This window comes from Anomalospiza imberbis, chromosome 7, assembly GCF_031753505.1.
Source record: "Anomalospiza imberbis isolate Cuckoo-Finch-1a 21T00152 chromosome 7, ASM3175350v1, whole genome shotgun sequence".
Taxonomy (NCBI): domain Eukaryota; kingdom Metazoa; phylum Chordata; class Aves; order Passeriformes; family Viduidae; genus Anomalospiza; species Anomalospiza imberbis.
In genome coordinates this window covers 7,726,769-7,741,363 of record NC_089687.1, presented here as the reverse complement: position 1 = coordinate 7,741,363, position 14,595 = coordinate 7,726,769, and the positions used below count along the sequence as shown (strand labels likewise).

General features: G+C 40.2%; 1 long non-coding RNA gene across 1 annotated transcript; it reads right to left on the bottom strand.

The window, feature by feature from the left end:
* Window positions 1–2,817: 2,817 nt before the first annotated feature.
* On the bottom strand, window positions 2,818–14,263 carry LOC137477589 (uncharacterized). Its single transcript, XR_011001071.1, has 3 exons — window positions 12,980–14,263; window positions 8,214–8,347; window positions 2,818–3,157 (listed from the first exon to the last, which is right to left on the bottom strand). It is a non-coding gene; the product is annotated as an uncharacterized lncRNA (long non-coding RNA).
* Window positions 14,264–14,595: the final 332 nt, after the last annotated feature.

The following is a 14,595-nucleotide window of genomic DNA, read 5'->3' as shown; positions in this document are numbered from 1 at the left end:
ATTTAGATTGCAGTATGTTTACCAAATTGATTCGAAAATATGTTTTTATTAAAGTGTGTGATTTGTCAAAAGCACTTCCAGGAGGTGTAAGAAAAACAGCAAAGAGATTGGAGCTTGTTTAACCAAGTTTATAAACCTGCTGTTTCAGCCTCAAAGATGAATTACACTGCAGGAACACGTTCACTAAACGTCTGTGCTCTCCTTCTTGCCCTCCTACCTATGTTCAAAGAATACAATGGAAAAAACATAAATCAAAGTCTCAGAATATATTTCTCCCCCAATTCCAAAGCTGCCATATCTCTATACCAGAATCATAATCCCCTGCAATACAAATAAAAAGCACAGCCCAGCAATCACCACTTCAAAATAATTACAGGCCACACAGTAATTTACACTTATCTAAGGACTTTCACCCCAAGAATCCCAAAGCAATTTATACAAAATATAGATGTGGCTGATACGAAGAACATAATGCCAAGGAACTACTTGGGAATTGCAGCATTGTCTAAATTATGCAGATCTTTGCAGACCAAAACTTACCCATTATCCTGAGAGCAGTTTGAACCAAACCTATTAAAACCTTCCATCTCAAATTAAGGACTATTCTAGGCACTGACTGGCATGTTCTGAACCTTTCTTTAATTTTAGTCAATAATATTGAGAAGTCAAGAAATTAAAAGACTTTAAACAACACTACCCAGCAGGCAAATACAGCTTCAGAAGGGGCTCATCTGAAGTACAACCAGGGCTAACACATCCTGCTGTAAAGAAAAAGGTCTAGATTTCTGTATTTGCTTCCTTTTCCTTTATAGAATTTAATTCTCAACTATCCAGGCTGTGGCTAAGTAGTGGCTTACAGGCAGAGCTTTGCTCCTTCTGTGGTAGCTCTGAACTATCACCATTTACCTCCCAGCTGCTCAGTAAATTAAAGCAGACAGCCCACAGGTGCTTGCTGGAGTCCCAGCACTCTCAAGAGCATCAGGCCACACAGGTGCAAATGGGTCTTTAGGCAGGGCTGTGAAATAGCTGCTGGTTGCCTAATCCTCCAACCACACCCCCGGGGGCTCTGGGTGAGAGGAAGCTTGGGAAACTGAAGGGATATGTATTTCTAACAATTAACTGCTAATCCATTTACATTTTCAAAGCTGTTTTCATACAGAAAGAGGCTACTGGCTCTTTCTACAGTATTAAACACAGACTTTGTTATGGCTTTCCTCAGTCTTCAAAGTGCAGGCGGACAAATGTTGAAAGCATTCACTCTACACTTTGTAGGATCCCCAAAAGGCATATTTGGGGAATATAAAAATCTCTTTTACAAGGTGAGTTATAGAAACCAGCAACAGCTGGCCCCCTGGCAATCTTCACATCCAGAGAAATCACTGCAAAGCCCAGTATTTTAAGGGATGCCTAGATATTATTACCATATTTTAAAATTAGGAAACTGTATCAAAACAACTTTGTGCCATAGGATGCTTCAGTCTTTAAGGGTAGAAAACTCTTTTCCCTTGCTCTGCCCTTTGCAACATATTTCTCTACCCAAACATGTATATAGGCCTGTCAGGCAAATGCAGGATTTTTAATGTTTTGAGTGAGAACGGCACACACGACAGGACTGCAGCATCTCATCTGCATGGCTGATGCATCTGCAGTCAGTCTGATCGCTGAAAGCATCGGCATCACTGCACCAACAGGAGTGCTACTGGCTTAGGAAGGAAGAAAAGCTAAGTGTGTTTTGGGGAGCAGAATGCTTCTTTTGTTTTAAAATAAGGTAACATCAGGGGGAAATCTTACTATTTTTGCTGCCTGTGTGGTACCACACCTCTGTTTCACCCCTGAGTGGCAGCTGCAGCATCTCTCAACAGAGAGAGAGAACTTTGCTTATGAAAATGCAGAGAGAAGCCTCTGGATGGGCAGTTTCTTGCACTTCATGATCCCTGGGCTGATAGCTGATCCACCAATAACACTCACAACAAGTGAATAATTCAACTAGTTCTCATAGTGTTATGCTGGAGATGGTTGACTGCATTGCCTCACAGTGGATTTCTTTTCCTTATTACTTTTTAGGGGGCAAAGTTGTTCACAAAACAAACATTTTTCTTTAATTAAAACGTCCTTAGAAATTGCAAATATTCAGTATTCTCTATTAAGAGACAGATGCCACAGAAAAAAAAAATGTGATGAAATAACAGACCTCCTAATGAGACTGTATTTGGCTAAACTCTGAAACGAAAACAGCAAAGATATGGGGTTTATTTCTTTTTCAATCTTCATATCGCTTCAATTTGTGGTTCACATCTTCAAGAGGTGAAAAACAATTTCAGTTAGTAAAAAAGCTGCCCAAAGAAGCTATGTCAATTTATACCACCTGGGAATCTCACTCTGTGCTAATCTGTTTCATTCATCCCCATTTCTTGACATATAACTGCCAAGGGACTAGCCTGGATGTGGAAATGTATTACCCAAGTGTCACCAGTAATGCTGTCTCTTTTTCTCCCCTTCTCTCCAGAGCATCTAAGCCAGAACTGACATCAAAGCTGGATTTTTAAAAGTGAGTGGAGGCAAGGGCAAAAAAAAAAAAGGGCTGAAGGAGTAAAATGCTGTAGTAAATTCTGGTTAAAACAGGTTCTCTCTTTGCCTTTACTGCAAACAGGAGTTAATTCCATAGTTCAGTTTTATCTTCTGTGTTCATATATTTTGAAAAGGCTTTATATCTCTGTTTGTAACTGCAAGGGAGTGCATTAGATGACCCCATGAATCTTCAATTCGTGGTCCCACGAATCCTCATCTGTGGTTTCACTGCTCTCTTGGAGCACAACTATTGTGAGAAGCTGGTCTGGAAATTGCAAGGATTTTGATTATCTGTACATTAGGCCTTGCATTGACTTTGGAGTTCAATAAAGAATCATTGCAGAGACCTGATGTCAGCAAGTACATATCTGCTGCTTCCTGTGTTTCTAATCACAGTACTGGAAAGACATCCTTGGGTATTCTGTTCAGTCCCTTGCCATTGCAGGTGACCAAATTATAAAACCCATTTTGTAACCTGATGGATTGCTTGTTCTGTCAGAAGACATTTCGGGTCGCGTAGTTTTATTTCTAGTTACAGAAACTTTCAGTCAGTGCCAGGCACCCTCTTGATGGAAATGTATTTTGCAGTCTCAGGATATTGAAGAGGCAGGGAGGGAAGGAGGGCAGGAAGGAAGGAATTCAGGATCAAAAAATAGCCAATGTCACATAACAAAGACTTAGGAATATACTTATTTACTGTGTATGGAAAATAGGCCATCTCAAACAAAATTCAAGTTGTGTTCCCATTAAAGTACAAACTTGGCTGTAAAAGTGGCTGTGCTGATGGAACAAAGTTCTGTATCTCATTTGATTTAGTTCCAAAAGATGCTCTAAGTGAAAAAAGCATTATGACACTACACAACAAAGTTCATGTTAAATGGATTTAAATTATAGAACTGATCTTACAGCATAAATTTTAAATTAAGTGTCTGTCTTAGCTCTGTGCTGCTGTACATTGCATTTAGAAGCAGATATAAGTGATCATTAATAAAATTCACAGTAACATTAAAAACTAGTGAGGTAGTCAATAATACCGGGAACTGCTGGATTATGTAAATCCACTGGCAGAGTAACATACATTTTAAAACTGCAAAATGTCAAGTATTAAAGTTTCTTAAAAGGTGGGAAATAGAATAGCTGGACATGCTGGCAATGAAAGGGACTTGTCATAGAAAATCCCCAATGAAATATGACATCCACAAGTGTGAAGGGACAGATCAAATATTTGGCTGCGTAAAAAGCAGAATCCAGAATGCTCAGGAGAGATTTTTTTCACTTTTTTTTAAAGGAGCTGTTGAAAATGCTGGAGAAGGAGAAGGGAAGAACAAGAGGCTGAAGGCAGAACAGGACAGATGAGTGGTGTGACAAGACAGAGGGATTTTCAGCATTGAATAGCTCAGAGCTCACCTGGTACCACATATGTTTATGATCAGGCTGTAACTGTGAGAGTTTTCACTCCCATCATGGCTGCTGTTGGAAAGAGACTTCCCATCTAGCCTGTAAGAACTCCAATGTCTTACAGCTTCTGCACTACTTGGTAGATAGCTTGATAGTTTATTGTAAAGCACTTCCCTAAAGTAATACTCTTTCATTCCCTGTTAACTTTGTATCTAGCTTTACACAATTAATTAGGGAAGTGTTCAAAGACCTAGATTTTAAACCACTTAATTAATTAGAAATGAAGGTTTAATGGTTATTCCTCTCAGACTATTTAATTTAATGAGAGAATTTGCAGGAAAAAGAAGGAAGAGAAATCAATTTTGTGTATAACAAATTGCAACAGAAAACAGAAAAGAGATGAACATATGTATCTGTTTACTGTTGGACTGGATAAGAGCATCCCTATCAGAGCTCAGGGAGTTGCAAATTTTTGGCAATTGGGACACAACTCATCAGTTCCAAGAAACTGCCCATTCAAAGGAACTGGAATTTCCATCACAACCCAGGACATCACTGTTTCCATCCCACCTCCAATAAACAACATACAGAAACACAGGAACAGAGGAGCCTTGTCGCAAATCTAAGAAAAGGCTTGAAAAGAGAGACAGAGAGACAGAGAGACCCCCTCCTGAGGGGGTCCAAGAGCTCCCATGAGCTGTGCCAGCAGCTGGCATTCAGCCCAGCATCATGCTGGGAAGGGAGGCTGAAGGCTCCTGCCCTGGTATCACAGGAGGAAAACAGCCCTTTCCAGAAGGAGAAGGACACACGTGGCCCCATAATGTCCCTGACTAGAAAAACTAGTGAGTCATCATCCAAACACCCAGCTGGGCAATGTGATTTCATGCAGGACACACTTATTTGAGCTAAATCTTTCTATTAGAGGAAACAAAGCCATGCAGCAGCAGCAGCCCATTAGTTCTACTTTTTAAGAGGTGTCACACTGACATCTCTCTAAAAGCAAAATTCCTTTTTATGCCAGTGGAAGGTCTGAAAGCCAAATGATGGGAACATGCCCTTTTAAGTTACTGAAACATTTTCAGTTGTTTCTTTCCCTGAGGTATCTGCCACAAACAAGAAGATCCAAGACTGAAGACAGGGTAATTTAGTAACGAACACTGAAATACTTCTAATATTATGAGTAAGACCCAAGAAAATATCTGAGCTGCTGTTACACTAAGCTTTGTAAAGACAATAAAAGAAACTGCCCCTCTACTGAGACATTTCAAATCTAATCTCTGCTTTTAAAACAAAATTACTCTGATACATAGAAAACATCAGGCTTTGGGCTGGGGAGAGACGTTGTTTTATTTTAAGAACTTGGAATTTGATAGGATCTAAGTATAAGCATTCAAAAAAACACTAAATTTGAAAAGAGGCTTTGTTCATGAGTACTGGCAAGACTGATTGGTGTTAAGATTAAATGAGACTCCAAAGCATAGAACACTTCAAAATAAGTATCAGCATGTAGCACTGCTGTGACTTTGCCTGCCATCTGCATGATTCATGCCTATATGATTATTTCTTTAGCCACCTATCAGTTTGTACCAAAGCATTTGGAATAAAGGCTTGCTGATACAAAGCATAACTTTTTTCCCCTCAGCTATTGCTAACTAATTCTGTCACTAATTCAAATCAATTCAGTTGGTCTAATTAAATCAGGAAATGGATCTGCTCAGAACTGGGCATCTCTTCCACAATTCATAGAGGAAAAATATTTACAGTGAATATTGCTATTCCAAATCAGCAACTGCCTTTTTAAAAAACTAAGGGATTATCTTTGGTGCAAAAGAAGAGGAGGGGGAAATGTTAGGGAAGTTTTTTGGCTTTCAGAGGATAAATCTGGATACAACACCTAAGAAACTCTAAGGAATAAGGAATAAATACCATCCTGTCCAGAAAGCAGCAAGACTGCCTGGATAAGTGAATGGCCTGGGGTAAGCAACAAAATGTTTCCTCAGCAAATCTCTGAGTCCTCCCCAATAAATTCTAGTCTAGCCAGCAGCAGTATCACTGCCAAAGAGGGCAGATGCCTCTGCATTTTCTGTTCCACTCAGGACAGTATTTAATCCTAAACATTTTTTTTAAATAATTTAATCTCTAAAATTTATGTAATCACTTATGACTAACTCCTCATTGTAACAGGACTTTTACTCTATGCAATTATCTCTTTAGTTTGGGTTTTAAATTAATGTCAGTCATTCTCCTTCCATTTAAAATCTCGTTTTTCACTTGTGCAACACTTTCAACCAGCTTTGGAAGAGAAATATCAAAGGAGAAAATTCCCTCTGGTTTAATTTAACTGAAGAAAATAGAGTTACAGCAAGGACAGTTTTGAGTCATTACAGTGTGTCTGAACTCTCACAAGCAAGAGAAAAAGCAGTGGCAAATCTGTGGATGCATAAAAAATTTAGTGTCTTTTACTGGGTTTTAATGAGGCTCTTTTGTTTTAACTCGGGAGAAGGCAGGGAAAGAGGAAAGTATTTCTGCAACACCATGGTAAACATACCCATGGAACAATACTTTTCTTCTCTGACCCCTATTATGCTCCTGGAATTGCTCACAAAATGAGACATAATTGATGTGATTGTTAAATCTCCATCCTCCAAGCACCATAATAATTTTCTGCAACTAAATGCTGTGGGACTCTCATCAGAAGAGAAGTCCTTAGCACCTTCCAAAAAGCAGCAGCTTCCTTTGCACTGCCCTTCTGTTTCAACAAATTCATCTGATCCATATGCTTAATTACTGCCAAACTTCAAGCTCCACTGCTGTGCTGTAACTCTGCTGCTGCCCCAGCTTGGTGGGTTTTGCTTTGGGACGTTTTGTCCAGACCAAGCCTGACCATACAGAAGATGCCAACACTTAGCAAGTAGCTGCTTTAAAGATGCCTCATTACATCTGATTTTGACTAATAAATTATGTAGGTAGGTAAATTAAGTTTGCTATCATGAACCTGAAAATAGCCTCTCTCATAATTATGTTCACTTTACTTATGTATTTTAGTCCATGTTCTAGTCCAGCTTTCACAGTGTGAACTCCCCTGAATAACAAGAAATTTTTAACCAGGTGTATCTTGAGATACTCCCTTCTGTATTTCTGTTCCCATGTTGAGCAAGCATAAGGATTCATACTAAGAATGTGTCTACACATGAATATCAAATTCTCTTTCTGAGTTTTAACTTTAGAATTCACTTCCCAGACAAAATTTGAATGCTCTAAAATAAGCTAGGAAAATTATCAAAGTGAATTGTGAACAAACACATGAGAGTGTTTGAGAAATGTGGAAGCGGAGTTTTGCTATATTGCTTTGGCTCCATCTTTCCGTGGGATTGATCTGAATGCATTAGGAAGACATTAGAGTGCATCCCTCTTTTGCATGGAAAATGGCAATTCTCTGACAAATTACTTGAAGTGGAACGTATTCAATTCCATCCCAAGACATAACATTTTGTTTTGAGGAGAGCCAGATGCATGAATGCTGCTGAGCTGTAGGCACACAAGTACTTAAAGCTGTGTATAGTGTATAATTTAGAAAGCACCTCCCTAAAAAGGCACTGCTGGAAGATAGAGCTGAGCCCAGCACACTCCTGGTCCCTTTCTGGTCTGAAAAGGAGGGGAACCCCCTGGAAAGCCCCTGTCACAGCAAGGCAGTTGGATTTGGGGGAATCCAGAAAGGCAGGTGGCCAGAGGCCATCATGGGGATGGGCAGCTGCTGACAAGAACAGGAGGAGCACAAATGTCTGTTAAAGCAACAAGATTTAGTAACAGACAGGTACTAGTGGTGCTGCCTCATACACAGTGAAAGTGGATTTTAAATCTTCTCCAGCATCTAGAGGGTGAAGTAAGTTTCCCTCTGCCCCAAGCACAACGCCTTCAGTTTGGTGCCTGGGATGTGAACAGCAGCTCACCAGAAACTCCCTTGGTTTTGGGCAGTGAGATGGACAACACTGTGATTACATCTGAAAATGTGATGATCAGATGAGAACATTGAATGAGTGACACTAATATATTGCAAAGATGACAGAAGTAAAAATTGCAGGAGAAGCAATTTCTATAAATGCTATACTTAGATCTGGCCATGGCATAGAGCAGCTCAGCACACCTTTACCGTGAAACTATTTTTGCCAGCATTCTTAAAATATTACTGCTAACCCATAAGAAATATTCCTCATTGATTTTGACAGTTGTATATATTTGAATCTTACCCAGAGATGAGCTTTCAGTGACTGGCAAGTTAAATTTTTCCACGCCATTTGTTTGCAGATGGGGCAGTCAGCTCCCTGAATGGCTTAAATCTCACTGTGGTTCAAAAGACTTCATATTGGTGAAGATTTCTTTCCTAAGAAATATTCACAAATTTAATGTCAAAAAAGGTAGCCAAGTAATCTGTAACTGACATTTACTCTCACACAGTCATAGGCAATATATTAACTCAGTGTTTATGACTCTGCATGCAATTAACAGCACTGCAATTAAGTTCTGGCATAACACTGCATTTCAAAAGGCCAGCACAAGCACAGATATAAAATAAGCCAGCAGAAAAAGTCCTTTATGACTGTGTTTTCCCTTCAGTGGCTGCATCCCTAGAGGCAGATTCACAAGCCCTGGGACTGGGCTGAATCTGTGAAATGTTCAGAAAAAAGTTTCTTTATCACAGTCCTGGTGGGGATGATCTGACTCAAAATTCAGTACCTGCTCTGAAAACAAATGTAAGGCATGAGTCACTTGGCCCATTATCAAATATCATACCCAAACTAGATGACAAAAAGATGGTGATTTGCAACCATGGTGACCTGCTGCTTAATACTGCAGTTTTCTTCCTTCTTTATTCCAAAGAATCCAGCTACAAGCACTGTTGTTGTCAGATTTCCAAACATCTCAACAGCATGGATTGCCTCCTTTCAGAAAGATGCTGTCAGATCCATCTGTACATTACTGAGCTACAGGGATGGCATGTGCTTGGCTTATGTATTTCCCCCTGAGTGCCCATTCAGCATTTGTGCCCTTGCACCTCATCCAAACTGGCTAAACGATTGCTGGACATAAGGTTTCCAACAAAACAGCTATCCATCAAAAAATGCCAGTCTGCAGAAATTAATTCTTTTCTTACAGTGTGTCAGTTTTGATTTAGCAGGGGCAATCTTTTGCTTTCCAGTGGGATTTCTGACAGAAAGCACACAGCACATTTTACCCCAGAGCCCCCGTGAGTGTGCTCATACAACACCACCTTTCCGGCCCATTGCAGACCCCCGTACTTCTCACATGTCTGGGTACCTTTTAAATACCCAGAAAATGAGCACAGACTTTACGAGGTCGTTCATTTTTAACACACTTTCTAAATATTTAAATATGATCTACTGTTTATGACATTTCCTGATGAATCCAGGGTAGCTACCCAGGAGAAAGGCTGCATGCAGTTTAGATGTCACCACTGCAAGGCAACACTGGAGGAAGGATTTTCATGCAGAGGATTCTGGGCTTAGGACCATGGACAGCACCCTTGGACTGACAGATTTGCTCGTGCTTTGGAGCTGATGGCAGAAAACAGACGCGATCCTTTACACGTTCACGTAATGTAAACTGCAAAAGGGATGACACCTGCTAGCTGGTGTCTTTTTAATATTAGTTGTATGGCATCTTTTCTCAGATTAGTTAATGGATGCAACACACAAAACATAAACACAGAAAAGACTCTGTGCCATTGGCAATCACAGGGCTCTGCTACTGTTAGAAAGGAAAGTAAAAGTGAGCCTGCAAAATGCTCTGCTCTTTGGAGACACAAACCACGTGGCAGCTAATTTGTTTTTCTGCTATCACCACTTCTGAACCTGGAAAGAATCTCCTAAACTGAGTCCTATTTTATTCATAAGAATTATACAGCACTTTCAGTAAAGCAGCTGGCAACTACCAGTCATTCTGCCTTTTAAAGCTGAGTAAGCAAACCCTTTTGTTTTATTAACTAGTACAGGTTTTGTTAGTGCCATCTGTAATACAAGTGATTCTATTGATTACCAGGCTGGCTTTTACTAATTAGCTAAATTACACTTCAAAAAAACATCACTGAATTCTCCAAGTTTTATGAGAGGCAGATGATCTGGCTTATCAAACAAATCATTCCAGATCAGTGAATATCAGTTGCATTTTATCCTTACACAGGAATCAGAAACCTCTTTCTGAAAAGCTTCTGAGGAGCCAGGAGTGATTCAGAGTTAAAAGACCAGAGAGTGGAGCAGGAACACTTACAAATGAAGGTAACACCTAGTGCTTGTTATCTGCTTGCTAATTCACCATAGATAATTGAAATGTGTTTGCTATCCAATTAGTGCTTGTTTCTGTCCTTGGTACTGTGCTAAATCAGTTCAATAAAAGAAAATTGCTGATGGTTTAGTATCACTCTGGCTATTTTGACATATTTGAATGTGCTAAGCAGATTTAGCATTGATTTCTAGCATATGTTCCTTTATTCAAACACACTTTGGGTTTATATATACTTATATATACACACCTAAGGCATAATGATCTATGAAGTGAGGGTGAAATAAGGCCATCTCTTGTATGGAAGTTCTAAAGCCTCAAAAAATCAAATTGAAATTGTGCACCTGCCTCTATGCAGCACAGCCCTCACTAAATTGCGTCCGAGGTTTGCATCTTATCATGTGGTAAACCTGTGCACATGGCAGGTGGCAGCCTAGTAGTTCAAAAAACAGTTCCCACCTCCGTTTTTACCTCCTCAGTAAATCAGTGGCAAGTGTCTCTGCTGATTATTTCTTACAGTCTCCCTCCTATCAGAAAATGAACCCAACCTTGCTGGACACCATATTGGCCAAAACCAAAAAGGTCTTCTAAATAGTTTTGATAACATTTGTTAAAAGCAGCCCACATAACTACTCCAGTCACATGTCTCAGTCACCCAAAGGAGTAAACACTCTAAAGAGGAGATGAAATAGGCTAGCCCATGGTCAATGCAAACCCAAAATCTATTTCAGAGGCAAAAATTTGAAAGAAAATTGTGCTTTCACTATTTTATCTGAAATAAAAATTTCTATTCAGAAATCTATTCTGTAGATTTCCATAGTATTTCAGTATTTTATTTTCAAAAAACCAAGATTAAGAGACTGCAACTTAGCAAGTTCTTTGGCAGATTAGCATTAGTAAAAGTTTCAGGACCTGTAGGGATTTTTGAAAACCTGACCAATCCACATACTGCACTTCTACATGCTTTTAAAGTTGAAGTTCCAAGTGGCAAAAACTTATTGTGCAGATTATGATCGGACAAGGCTGATTTGCATGAGCTAAAAGCATAAACTCAGAAGCTAAATCCTGCTTTTTCCCATTTTCTTTGATCCAATCAGTATGATACTGTCTAAATTCTTCCACAAAGCATAAGTGAACTTAACTTGAACAGAACTTTTATTGTTGAGTAGTTGACATTGACTGTCATTACAGGTCCTACTGAGCCAGAGAGTTTCTGATCACATTTTCCTGCAATATCTTTGTAAAGTCATAGGATTTACTTCACTTAGACATGACACATTGCTCATCACTCTGGGAGCTATCCAAATTCTTCCTATGCTCATTAAACTCCTAGAACCAAATGAAGCCATGCTACTTTCTGTAGGTTACAATGATGGAAAAATATGTTTTGAACTATCAACTTATCATAAACTTCAAAGAAACTGAGAGTTTAAAAAAGCTATTTCACTACCTCCAGTTTCTGTACTATATGACTAGAACAGACATATTAAAATTGAGAAGATCCATTATTGAACCCATTCATTTTTCATTGACACTTTTGGTCAACTAAGCCAGGCTTCAGTTTCTCAGGCTTCATAAAGTATATTTTATTATGGTAATTCTTCTTTTTGCTTTTTTCCTTCAAGTTTGTCTGTTATTTTTAAACTCCCAGCTCACAGCAGAGGTGGACTGCTTCTTAAGGTAGTAACACTGTTTTATAAAAACTCTGAAAGATGGAGTTTTCTCCACAATTTTCTGCTTCAGGGATATATTGGATTTTCCCCAGACAGACCTTTTCCCTTTTCCAGGGAAGCCAGGAAAGCATTATTAACTCCCTGCTTTCATCTCAGGAGTCCCCACAGCCACCACACTGTTAAAAAGTGTAACTGAGAGAGATTTAAGGTAAGGTTAAATTCAGCCCCTGTGTGAGAGAGTTAAATTAGATCTGAACTTCATAGACAGGCTACAGTATCCAGGCTAGCCCTTCTGAGCTCTGGTTTTTAAGTTGTTTACTGTGATCTTGGACAGTAACTATTTCAGGAAATTATTTTTCTTCCTTTTTATTTGGTGGTTTTTGTTTGGCTGGTTGGTGGGGGGTTTTTTTCTGGTTTGGTTTAAGCTTCTTGCTAATAGATAATTCAACAAGAATGGACAATCTAAGCTACCAGCAAAGAATTCAATAAGTCAGAGCCAGGTACCTGCCATGCAGTCTCTGTCTTCCAGACTGAGTGATCACCCAATACTGCAGCACATTTCAGGGACATTTACATTTACTCCTCTGTACAAGTCCTTTTATCTGTCTTTCCTCTGCAGTGTCTGAACCGTTTCCTGTAATGCTTTAAGAAATATGAATATTATACATCACCTCTATGGTTCTCTTTCTCATGTTCATGTAGGTGAGGAGAGAAATATATTAATGTTAATGATCACTTTAACTTCCTTAATTCTTATGCTGCTTCCAGCTTTTCTGAGCAGGGACTCTTTCTTACTGGTAAGACCAGCCGGGCTTAAAGCTCTTTCTGATTTTAAAATGTATTACAGCATTTCAAGGCTGTAGTAATGGATTTGGTGACCTGTCTAAAGCAGTATAAATTTGGTGTGCCTGGGGTGTGTGAGGACTTTTCAAGACAGTGGCACCCAAAGGGGTGGGGTGGCACAGCACAGCTGTCTCTGCCTCCAGCACCATGTCAGGGATGCTCTCCAGAGCCCTCAGGACCCCCAGCCCTGCAGTGCTCACCTCCTGAGCAGCCCCTCCTGGGTGTTTGTTACGGGTGCTCTTGGTGCAAACTCCAGGGGGAAGATCTGGTGACTCTGGGTCTCACTGCAGTGTCACAGTCCTGGCTGTTCCCCTCTGGCTGTTTCCCAGGGCTTGAGAACAAGTTTCTCATCTGATCTCTGAATGTAATCTCTGACTCCTCCAGTCAGTGCACAGATATTTCATCATTCATTGCAGTTATTAACCAACACAGCAACATTTTCATACCAAAGGTGTTATGGACAGATGATTGAGGCATTCCTTATACATTCCTGTACAATTTGCTCCAAAAGAAAATGTCTGAATGCAACTTTTCTGTACTTGTGATTAGAAAACATCCTCCTCTTCCTCTTGGTGCTCCAAGGGCCTGCAGCCACCCATGGTGCAGGACCAGTGCCTGGTGCAGGCAGAGGTGGCCCAGGGCCACAGACTTCCCCATCACCCAGCTGGGAGTTAACGCCACACAAATGATCCTGCCCTAAAATCCCGACGCGCAGCAGCACAGCCACCCATGGACACTCCTTGAGCAGACATCAGTGAAGCTGAGACTCACCAGCCCTCTCTCTCTCCCTTCTACTCAGTCCTCATTCAGCATTTCTTTTCCAGCTGTCCCTGAGCCTGCAGACATCCTTTCCTCTAAGCTGCTGTTCCCTCTTCAGAAATGCATTTTGGAAAGCTGTATCATGATGGAAAACAAAAAATCCCCTTTTACGACTTATCTTTCTCCTAACACAGTTTCCACTTGGTTGTAGGCTTTGTTTAATGTCATCTTTTCAATTTAAATGCTCTTATTCCAAGATAAGAAAAACAATCCCCTGACTTGCATTTCTTTTATCTGTCCTAATTAGTTTTTTAATTAATTCATAACTCCAAAAGCATTCATTTATTTCATGTTTCAATTTAACTTCCGAGCTGGCATAATCAGATTAGCAATCAGACCCATTTTGAAAATATTTCTTCTCCCAGGAAGCTGGGAAAACTCATACAAAGCTGCCTCTGCAAATCTAAGAAGCTTACAGTTCCTGCTTGTTCCCCCAGTCTAATGTTCAAGTTTGCAGGCATCCCACTCCATCTGATTACTTACAAGGATGATTCCTTCCCCCAGCAACAGCTCTGTTATTATTAGTTATTTGCACCGCAGTGCTTGGAAAGGATTCAAAAGAGCAGGGATCTGGGTTACAGGGAGACCCACGATGCCTCCTGGGCACAGCTCTCCAGCTCCCCTCCTCTTTCCCGAATCACCGCTCTCCCCGCAATGCCAAAGCGTTCTGTTCCTCAGCAGCCGTAAGTGACATTCCATGGGCGTACTGGGAAAGCAGTCCATTAAAAAGTACAGGCAGCTCGCGATCAAAAAGGCTGTGATCAAGCAAAGGAAGATAGCAGGGAGTTTGCTTCCTTCTCCCAAACATTTCCACAGCACTGTTGTAACTCAGGAGAACATCACACTTTGGAAAAGCTCTTCAACACGTACTCATATTTGAATATCGGCTCGGTGCTGCTGAGGCCCCTGAAAGATGAACATCCTCAAAAGCATCTTGAATAAAGACAGACTTAGCATGTGATTATACTCTGGAGCTGATTTGGGGTCTGGGAAATGC